Genomic DNA, 10,531 nt, shown 5'->3' on the forward strand with positions numbered 1-10,531 from the left:
GGGGGGGAACCCGGGGGGGGGGGTCTGGCAGGTGGGGGGGGGTTGGGGGGGTCCGAGGGGGGGATCCATCATGGGGGGGGGGGTCACACGGGGGGGTCCATGGGGGGGTCCCGGGGGGGGGGGCTCAGGGGAATCCGGGGGGGGGGTCCTGGAGGGGGGAGATCCCGGGGGGGTCCCAAGGTGGGGGGCATGCGGGGGGGGGGGGGTCACATGGGGGGGTCCCGGGGGGGGTCACAAGCGGGGGGGTCCCGGGAGGGTCACGTGGGGGGGGGGATCCGTGGGGGGGGGGGTCCCGGGGGGGTCACAAGGGGGGGGGTCTCATAGGGGGTTGGGGGGTTCTGGGGGGGACCCGGGGGGGGGAGATCCCCGGGGGGGGGGGTCAGGGGGGTCCCGGGCGGGGGGGTCACACGGGGGGGTCCGGGGGGGGGTCCCGGGAGGGTCACGTGGGGGGGGTCCGTGTGTGGGGGGGGTCCCGGGGGGGTCACAAGGGGGGGGTCTCATAGGGGGTTGGGGGGTTCTGGGGGGTCCGGGGGGGGGGGAGATCCCGGGGGGGGGGGGTCAGGGGGGTCCTGGGGGGGGCCATGCGGGGGGGGTCCGTGTGGGGGGGGGTCACAAGGGGGGAGTCACAAGGGGGGGGGTCTCATAGGGGGTTGGGGGGTTCTGGGGGGGGCCATGGGGGGGGGAGATTCCGGGGGGGGGGCGTGTAGGGGGGGTCACATGGGGGGGGTCCATGGGGGGGGGGTCTCGGAGGGGTCTGGGGGGGGTTGGGGAGATCCCGGGGGGGGCCAATGGGGGAGGGGGTCTTGGAAAGGGGGGGTTCCCGGGGGGGGGTTCCCGGGGGGGGGTCCCGGGGGGGTCTTCGCGGGGGGGGGGAGGGGCTCCCACCTCTCCTTGCCGTTCTGCAGCCCCCCCTCTCGGCTGGGGGGGGGGAGTTCCGGCTCCGGGGGGGCCCCGGGGGGGGGGCGCTGCTCTGTGGGGGGGGGGGGGTCAAGGGGGGGCCCCGGCGTCCGGGCACCCCCAAAACCCCCCCCCGTGCCCCTCCCCCCCCCCCGGAAACGTGTCCCGGGACCCCCCAACCCCCCCCTTAAAGGGGCCCCCCCCCCCGTCCCCTTAAAGGGGCCCTGGCGTCCGCCCCCCCCCCAACCCCCCTCTTAAAGGGGCAACGGCCTCAGGCCCCCCCCGCCCCCCCCTTAAAGGGGCCCCCCCGTCCGCCCCCCCCCCCGTTAAAGGGGCCCTGGCGTCCGCCCCCCCCAACCCCCCTCTTAAAGGGGCCCCGACATCCAGGGACCCCCTAAACCCCCCTCTTAGAAAAGCCCCCCCCTTAAATGGACCCTGCCCCCCCCCTTAAAGGGACCCCCCCCCCAAAGGGACCCCCTCCTGTCCACCCCCCCCCTTAAAAGGGCCCCGGTGTCCGGGTCCCCCCCTTAAAGGGGCCCCCTCCGTCCACTCCCCCCTTAAAGGGGCCCTGGCATCCGGCCCCCCCCCCCCCAACCCCCCTCTTAAAGGGGCCATGACATCCAGGGACCCCCTAAACCCCCCCCTTAGAAAAGCCCCTCCCCCTTAAAGGGACCCCCCCCCGCGCCCCCCCCTCTTAAAGGGCACCCCCCGTCCGGGCCCCCCCTTAAAGGGACCCTGCCCCCCCCCCCCTTAAAGGGTCCTCCCCCATCCGGGCTCCCCCCCCCTTAAAGGGACAGCCCCCCGCGCCCCCCCCCCTTAAAGGGCCCCAATCTGCATCCGCTTCCCCCCCCCTTAAAGGGCCCCCCAATCCACGTGTCCCCCCCCCTTAAAGGGACCCCCGCGCCCCCCCTTAAAGGGCCCTCCCCCCTTAAAGGGACACCCCCCCGTGCCCCCCCTCTTAAAGGGGACCCCCCCGTCCAGGCCCCCCCCTTAAAGGGCCCCAATCTGCATCCGCTCCCCCCCCCTTAAAGGGGCCCCGGCGTCCGCCCCCCCCCCCTTAAGGGGTCCCCCCGATCCACGTGTCACCCCCCCTTAAAGGGACCCCCCCCTTAAAGGGACCCCCCCTTAAAGGGCCCCCCCCAATCCACGTCCCCCCCCTTAAAGGGACCCCCCCCTTAAAGGGACCCCCCCTTAAAGGGACCCCCCCTTAAAGGGCCCCCCCTAAAGGGACCCCCCCCTTAAAGGGCCCCCCCAATCCACGTGTCCCCCCCCCTTAAAGGGCCCCCCCCTTAAAGGGCCCCCCAATCCACGTGTCCCCCCCCCTTAAAGGGCCCCCCCCGGGTCCCCCCCCCCGCACTCACCGCGGGGGGGGAGGGGGGCGCGCGGGGCCCGGGGGGGGGGCTGGGCGGGGGGAGCTCCCGGCCCCCCCCCCGCCGCCCCCCCCCGCCCCCCCCCTCGTCTCCTTTGGCCTCCGGCGCCTTCCGGGGGGGGGCGGGGCCGCCTGGGGGGGGGGGGGCGATGGGAGCCCCCGGAGCCCCCATTCCCATTCCCGATCCCATCCCGATCCCGATCCCATTCCCGATCCCGCTCCCATTCCCGATCCCATTCCCGCTCACCCTGCTCGCTCCCATCCCGTTCCTATTCCCTTTCCTGGATCCTCATCCCCATTCCCAGATCCCCCTTCCCACTCCCATTCCCATCCCCATCCCCATTCCCATTCCCATTCCCACTCCCATTCCCATTCCCGCTCCCACTCCCGTTCCATCCCCATTCCCGCTCCCATCCCCATCATTCCCATCCCCATCCCCATATCCCATTCCCATTCCCATTCCCATCACTCCCATTCCCATTGCCACCATCACCACCATCCCCATCATTCCCATCGCTCACCCTGGTTGCTCCCATTCACGCTCCCATTCCCATCATTCCCATTCCCATTCCCGTCATTCCCATCACTCCCGTCACTCACCCTGGTCGCTCCCATTCCCGTCATTCCCATTCCCATTCCCATCATTCCCGATCCCATTCCCATCATTCCCATTCCCATCATTCCCGTCATTCCCATCATTCCCGATCCCATTCCCGTCATTCCCATCATTCCTATTCCCATTCCCGTCATTCCCATCATTCCCGTCACTCACCCTGGTCGTTCCCATCCCCATCCCCATTCCCATCATTCCCATTCCCATTATTCCCACCATTCCCATCATTCCCGATCCCATTCCCACCATTCCCATCATTCCCATCGTTCCCGCCATTCCTGTCATTCCCATCACTCACCCTGGTCGCTCCCATTCCCATTCCCATCATTCCCGATCCCATTCCCATCATTCCCGTTATTCCCGTCATTCCCGTTGTCACTCACCCTGCTCGTTCCCATCCCCATTCCCATCATTCCCGATCCCATTCCCGTTATTCCCATCATTCCCGATCCCATTCCCGTCATTCCCATCATTCCCGCCATTCCCATCTCTCACCCTGCTCGTTCCCATCCCCATTCCCATCATTCCCGTCATTCCCATCATTCCCGTCATTCCCATTCCCGATCCCATTCCCGTTATTCCCGTCATTCCCGTCTCTCACCCTGCTCGTTCCCATCCCCATTCCCATCATTCCCATCATTCCCATTCCCGATCCCATTCCCGTCATTCCCGATCCCATTCCCATTATTCCCGATCCCATTCCCGTCATTCCCATCATTCCCGTCATCCCCATTCCCATCATTCCTGTTATTCCCGTCATTCCCGATCCCATTCCCATCATTCCCGATCCCATTCCCATCATTCCCGTCATTCCCATTCCCATCATTCCCGATCCCATTCCCGTCATTCCCGATCCCATCCCCATTCCCATCATTCCCGTCATTCCCGTCTCTCACCCTGCTCGTTCCCATCCCCATTCCCGTCATTCCCGATCCCATTCCCGTCATTCCCGTTATTCCCGTCATTCCCGTCATTCCCGATCCCATTCCCGATCCCATTCCCGTCATTCCTGATCCCATTCCCGTCATTCCCATCATTCCCATCATTCCCGTCATTCCCGTTATTCCCGTCATTCCCGATCCCATTCCCGATCCCATTCCCGTCATTCCCGATCCCATTCCCATCATTCCCATCATTCCCATCATTCCCGTTATTCCCATCATTCCCGTCATTCCCATCATTCCCATCATTCCCATCATTCCCGTCATTCCCATCATTCCCACCATTCCCGTTATTCCCGTCATTCCCGTCATTCCCATCATTCCCATCATTCCCATTCCCGTCATTCCCGTCATTCCCGATCCCATTCCCGTCATTCCCATCATTCCCGTCATTCCCATTCCCATCATTCCCATCATTCCCGATCCCATTCCCGTCATTCCCGATCCCATTCCTGATCCCATTCCCATCATTCCCGTCATTCCCGATCCCATTCCCGTCATTCCCATTCCCATTCCCGTCATTCCCGTCATTCCCATCATTCCCGATCCCATTCCCGTCATTCCCGTCATTCCCGTCATTCCCGTTATTCCCACCATTCCCGTCATTCCCGTCATTCCCGTCATTCCCATCATTCCCGATCCCATTCCCGTCATTCCCGATCCCATTCCCGTTATTCCCGTCATTCCCGTCATTCCCATCATTCCCGTCATTCCCATCATTCCCGTCATTCCCGTCATTCCCGTCATTCCCGATCCCATTCCCGTTATTCCCATCATTCCCATCATTCCCATCATTCCCATCATTCCCATCATTCCCATCATTCCCACCATTCCCGTCTCTCACCCTCCTCGTTCCCATCCCCATTCCCATCATTCCCGATCCCATTCCCATCATTCCCGTTATTCCCATCATTCCCGTCATTCCCGTCATTCCCATCATTCCCATTCCCATCATTCCCATCATTCCCATCATTCCCGATCCCATTCCCATCATTCCCATCATTCCCGTCATTCCCATCATTCCCATCATTCCCGTCATTCCCATTATTCCTGATCCCATTCCCGTCATTCCCATCATTCCCATTCCCATCATTCCCGTCATTCCCGATCCCATTCCCATCATTCCCATCATTCCCATCATTCCCATCATTCCCATCATTCCCATCATTCCCGTCATTCCCATTCCCATCATTCCCGATCCCATTCCCGATCCCATTCCCGTCATTCCCGTCATTCCCGTCTCTCACCCTCCTCGTTCCCATTCCCATTCCCGTCATTCCCATCATTCCCGTCATTCCCATCATTCCCGATCCCATTCCCATCATTCCCGTCATTCCCATCATTCCCGATCCCATTCCCGTCATTCCCGTCATTCCCACCATTCCCGTCTCTCACCCTCCTCGTTCCGGGGCTCTCGGGGGCTCCTGGCGCTCGGGGACCCCCCGGGGGGGTCGGGGACAACCCGGGAGCGGGGGGGGGCCTGGGGGGGGGACGGTGACGTCACCGACGTCCCCAACGTCACCGATGTCCCCAACGTCACCCCCAGTGTCCCCAATGTCCCCAATGTCCCCCCAGTGTCCCCAGTGTCACCAACGTCCCCCGGTGACACCGATGGCACCGATGTCCCCAACGTCACCCCCAGTGCCCCCAATGTCCTCCGGTGTCACCAACGTCCCCAATGTCCCCCCACGGTGACACCAACGTCATCAACGTCACCAACGTCACCCCACGGTGTCACCGGTGTCACCAGCGTCCCCAACGTCCCCCCACGGTGACGCCGACGTCACCACTGTCCCCAATGTCCCCAATGTCCCCCCCAGTGTCCCCAACGTCCCCCCCAGTGTCCCCAGTGTCACCAATGTCCCCCGGTGACACCGACGGCACCGACGTCCCCAATGTCCCCCCCAGTGTCCCCAATGTCCTCCGGTGTCTCCAATGTCACCAACATCCCCCGGTGTCCCCCAGTGTCCCCAATGTCCCCCGGTGACACCGATGTCACCGACGTCCCCAGTGTGCCCAACGTCCCCAATGTCCCCCAGTGTCACCGATGTCCTCCAGTGTCACCAACCTCCCCCGGTGTCACCAACGTCCCCAACATCCCCTGATGTCCCCAATGTCCCCAACGTCCCCCCCAGTGTCCCCAATGTCCCCCAATGTCACCAACGTCCCCCCACGGTGTCACCAATGTCCCCAATGCCCCCCCGAGTGTCACCAACGTCCCCCGGTGTCCCCAACGCCCCCCATGTCCCCAACCCCCCCCGGTGTCCCCATGATGTCACCAATGTCCCCCGGTGTCACCAACCCCCCCCCGTGACACCAACCCCGGTGTCACCGTGTCCCCAACCCCCCTGTCCCCCCAATCCCCATGTCCCTGTGTCCCCAATGTCCCCCATGTCCCCCATGTCCCCCGGTGTCACCATGTCCCCAATGTCCCCCCATGTCCCCAATCCCCCCTGTCACCGTGTCCCCCTGTCCCCATGGTGTCCCTGTGTCCCCTGGTGTCCCCAACCCCCCCATGTCCCCCTGTCCCTGTGTCCCCAACCCCCCTGTCCCCATGGTGTCACCATTGTCCCCATGTCCCCGTGTCCCCTCTGGCCCCAGATGTCCCCCCTTGTCCCCCCATGTCCCCAAGTGTCCCCAAGTGTCCCCAATGTCCCCATGTCCCTCCATCTCCTCATTCCCGGTGTCCCCCCATGTTCCCCTTATCCCATGTCCCCCAATATCCCCAGTGTCCCCAATGTCCCCCCGTGTCCCCATTGTCCCCAATGTCCTCGATGTCCCCTCAGTGTCCCCAATGTCCCCAATGTCCCCCATGTCCCCATTGTCTCCCTGTGTCGCTCTGTGTCCCCAATGTCCCCTCAATGTCCCCATTGTCCCCTCACTGTCCCCGTGTCCCCCGTGTCCCCCCATGTCCCCATTGTCCCCATGTCCCCATTGTCCCCTCATTGTCCCCTCATTGTCCCCATGTCCCCTCATTGTCCCCAATGTCCCCATGTCCCCAATGTCCCCATTGTCCCCTCAGTGTCCCCATTGTCCCCATTGTCCCCATTGTCCCCATTGTCCCCTCATTGTCCCCATTGTCCATGTCCCCATTGTCCCCTCATTGTCCCCAATGCCCCCCCATGTCCCCATTGTCCCCTCATTGTCCCCTCATTGTCCCCTCATTGTCCCCTCATTGTCCCACCTCGTCCTCCAGCAGCAGGTAGGTGGCCATGACCTCGTTGTACTTCTGCCCCACAAGTGACTCGTGGATCTCGTCCCGCGCGTAGCCCATGGCCACCATGAGCTCTGGGGGGAGCGACGGGGGGCTGCCCCACATCCTGCCCCACACGTGGGGGGCGGCCCCACATCCTGCCCCACATCCTGCCCCACACGTGGGGGCTGCCCCACATCCTGCCCCACACGTGGGGGGCGGCCCCACATCCTGCCCCACATCCTGCCCCACACGTGGGGGCTGCCCCACACGGCCCTGCCCTGCCCCACACGTCCCTGCCCCACATCCCCTCCCTGCCCCACACATCCCCGCCCCACATCCCCTCCCTGCCCCACATCCCCACTCTACCCCACACGTCCCCTCCCCGCCCCACACGTCCCTGCCCCACACGTCCCTGCCCCACATCCCCTCTCTGCCCCACATGGCCCTCCACTGCCCCACACATCCCTGCCCCACACGTCCCCGCCCCACACATCCCCACTCTACCCCACACATCCCCGCCCCACACATCCCCTCCTTGCCCCACACATCCCCTCCCTGCCCCACATGTCCCCTGTCCACCCCACACTCCCGCCCCACACATTCCCCTCTCCACCCCACATCCCCACTCCTGCCCCACACATCCCTGCTCCGCCCCACACATCCCTGCCCCACACATCCCCTCCCTGCCCCACACATTCCTGCCCCACATCCCCTCCCTGCCCCACACATCCCCTCCCTGCCCCACACATTCCTGCCCCACATCCCCTCCCTGCCCCACATCCCCTCCCTGCCCCACACATTCCTGCCCCACATCCCCACTCCTGCCCCACACATCCCCTCCCTGCCCCACACATCCCCTCCCTGCCCCACACATTCCTGCCCCACATCCCCACTCCTGCCCCACACATCCCCTCCCTGCCCCACACGTCCCCTCCCTGCCCCACACGTCCCTGCCCCACACATCCCTGCTCCACCCCACACTCCCGCCCCACACATCCCCTCCCTGCCCCACACATCCCTGCCCCACACATCCCCTGTCCACCCCACACTCCTGCCCCACACATTCCCCTCCCTGCCCCACATCCCTGCCCCACACATCCCCTCCCTGCTCCACACATCCCTGCCCCACACATCCCCACTCTACCCCGCACGTCCCCGCCCCACACATCCCTGCTCCACCCCACACTCCCGCCCCACACATTCCCCTCCCCGCCCCACACGTCCCCCCCACCCGTCCGCCGTGGGTCGCGGTAGTCGGGCGCCGGCTCCGCGTACGGCCGCAGCTCGTCGTCCTCGTGACCCACGTTGAGCCAGCGGTCGCGCATGATTTGCTGGGGGGACGTTGGGGACATTGGGGACATTTGGGACATGGGGACATTGGGGGCATTGGGGACATTGGGGACACATTGGGGACACGGGGGGGGTGGTCCCGCCACTAGGGACCATCTGGTGCCTTTAGGGCCCCCCAGGATCCATTAGGGACCCCCTGGCCCCATTGACACCCCCAGTCCCATTTTCGGGTCCCCCCGTCCCCATTTTTGGGGTCCCCCATCCCCATTTTCGGTCCCCCCGTCCCCATTTTGGGGTCCCCGTCCCCATTTTCGGTCCCCCCGTCCCCATTTTTGGGGTCCCCGTCCCCATTTCCGGTCCCCCCGTCCCCGTTTCGGGGTCCCCGTCCCCATTTTTGGGGTCCCCGCCCCATTTCGGGGTCCCCCCGTCCCCATTTTCGGTCCCCCCGTCCCCATTTTGGGGTCCCCCAGTCCCATTTTTGGGGTCCCCCATCCCCATTTCCGGTCCCCCCGTCCCCATTTTCAGGGTCCCCGTCCCCATTTCCGGGTCCCCCCATCCCCATTTTCAGGGTCCCCCGTCCCCATTTTTGGTCCCCTGTTCCCATTTTTGGTCCCCCCGTCCCCATTTTCGGTCCCCCCGTCCCCATTTCAGGGTCCCCATCCCCATTTTGGGGTCCCCATCCCCATTTTTGGTCCCCCCATCCCCATTTTTGGGGTCCCCGTCCCCATTTTCTGTCCCCCCGTCCCCATTTCCGGTCCCCCCGTCCCCGTTTCGGGGTCCCCCCCTCCCCATTTTCGGTCCCCCCGTCCCCATTTCCGGTCCCCCCGTGCCCATTTCCGGGGTCACCTCCAGGGTCCCCCTCTTGCTGGGGTTCAGGATCAGGAACTTCTTGAGCAGGTTCTCGCAGTCGGTCGACATGTAGAAGGGGACGCGGTACTTCCCGCGGAGCACCCGCTCGCGCAGCTCCTGCGGGACGGGCTCAGCCCCACGGCGCCCCATAGAGCCCCATAGCGCCCCATAGCGCCCCACGGCTGCCCCATAGCCTGCCCCATAGCGCCCCATAGCTGCCCCATAGCGCCCCACGGCTGCCCCATGGCTGCCCCATAGCGCCCCATAGCGCCCCATAGCCTGCCCCATAACGCCCCATAGCGCCCCATAGCCACCCCATAGCGCCCCATGGCTGCCCCATAGTGCCCCATAGCCTGCCCCATAGCGCCCCATAGCCACCCCATAGCGCCCCATGGCTGCCCCATAGTGCCCCATAGCCTGCCCCATAACGCCCCATAGCTGCCCCATAGCACCCCATAGTGCCCCACACCCTGCCCCATAGCCGCCCCATGGCTGCCCCATAGCCGCCCCATAGCGCCCTATAGCTGCCCCATAGCCGCCCCACACCTTGAGGTTGTGGCCGTCGAAGGGCAGGGAGCCGCTGACCAGCGTGTACAAAATGACCCCCAGGCTCCACCTGGCCAGCCCCACACCCTGCCCCATAGCGCCCCATAGCCGCCCCATAGCTGCCCCATAGCTGCCCCATAGCTGCCCCACATCCCGCCCCATAGCGCCCCATAGCCGCCCCATAGCGCCCCATAGCTGCCCCATAGCACCCCATAGCTGCCCCATAGTGCCCCACGGCTGCCCCACATCCCGCCCCATAGCTGCCCCATAGCCGCCCCATAGCTGCCCCACACCTTGAGGTTGTGGCCGTCGAAGGGCAGGGAGCCGCTGACCGGCCAGCCCCACACCCTGCCCCATAGCCGCCCCATAGCTGCCCCATAGCCGCCCCATAGCGCCCCATGGCTGCCCCATAGCTGCCCCATAGCGCCCCATAGCTGCCCCACACCCTGCCCCATAGCGCCCCACGGCTGCCCCACACCTTGAGGTTGTGGCCGTCGAAGGGCAGGGAGCCGCTGACCAGCGTGTACAAAATGACCCCGAGGCTCCACACGGCCAGCCCCACACCCTGCCCCATAGCGCCCCATGGCTGCCCCATGGCTGCCCCATAGCGCCCCATAGCGCCCCATAGCCACCCCATGGCTGCCCCATAGCCGCCCCATAGCGCCCCATAGTGCCCCATAGCTGCCCCACATCCCGCCCCACACCTTGAGGTTGTGGCCGTCGAAGGGCAGGGAGCCGCTGACCAGCGTGTACAGAATGACCCCCAGGCTCCACACGGCCAGCCCCACACCCTGCCCCATAGCGCCCCATAACCCCCCACACCTGCCCCA

General features: G+C 65.4%; 1 long non-coding RNA gene across 2 annotated transcripts; it reads right to left on the reverse strand.

Moving 5' to 3' along the window:
- Positions 1 to 8,279: 8,279 nt before the first annotated feature.
- LOC148591862 (uncharacterized) lies at positions 8,280 to 10,478 on the reverse strand. Of its 2 annotated transcripts, none has more exons than XR_015914008.1 (3): positions 10,406 to 10,478; positions 9,153 to 9,272; positions 8,280 to 8,347 (listed from the first exon to the last, which is right to left on the reverse strand). It is a non-coding gene; the product is annotated as an uncharacterized LOC148591862 (long non-coding RNA). The 2 variants fall into 2 exon arrangements; XR_015914009.1 differs by lacking the exon at positions 10,406 to 10,478 and adding an exon at positions 9,702 to 9,764.
- Between the last annotated feature and the right edge of the window lie 53 nt (positions 10,479 to 10,531).

Source organism: Tinamus guttatus, unplaced genomic scaffold, assembly GCF_059628265.1.
Source record: "Tinamus guttatus ecotype Peru unplaced genomic scaffold, ASM5962826v1 Tinamus_guttatus_pri_ptg000691l, whole genome shotgun sequence".
NCBI lineage: Eukaryota > Metazoa > Chordata > Aves > Tinamiformes > Tinamidae > Tinamus > Tinamus guttatus.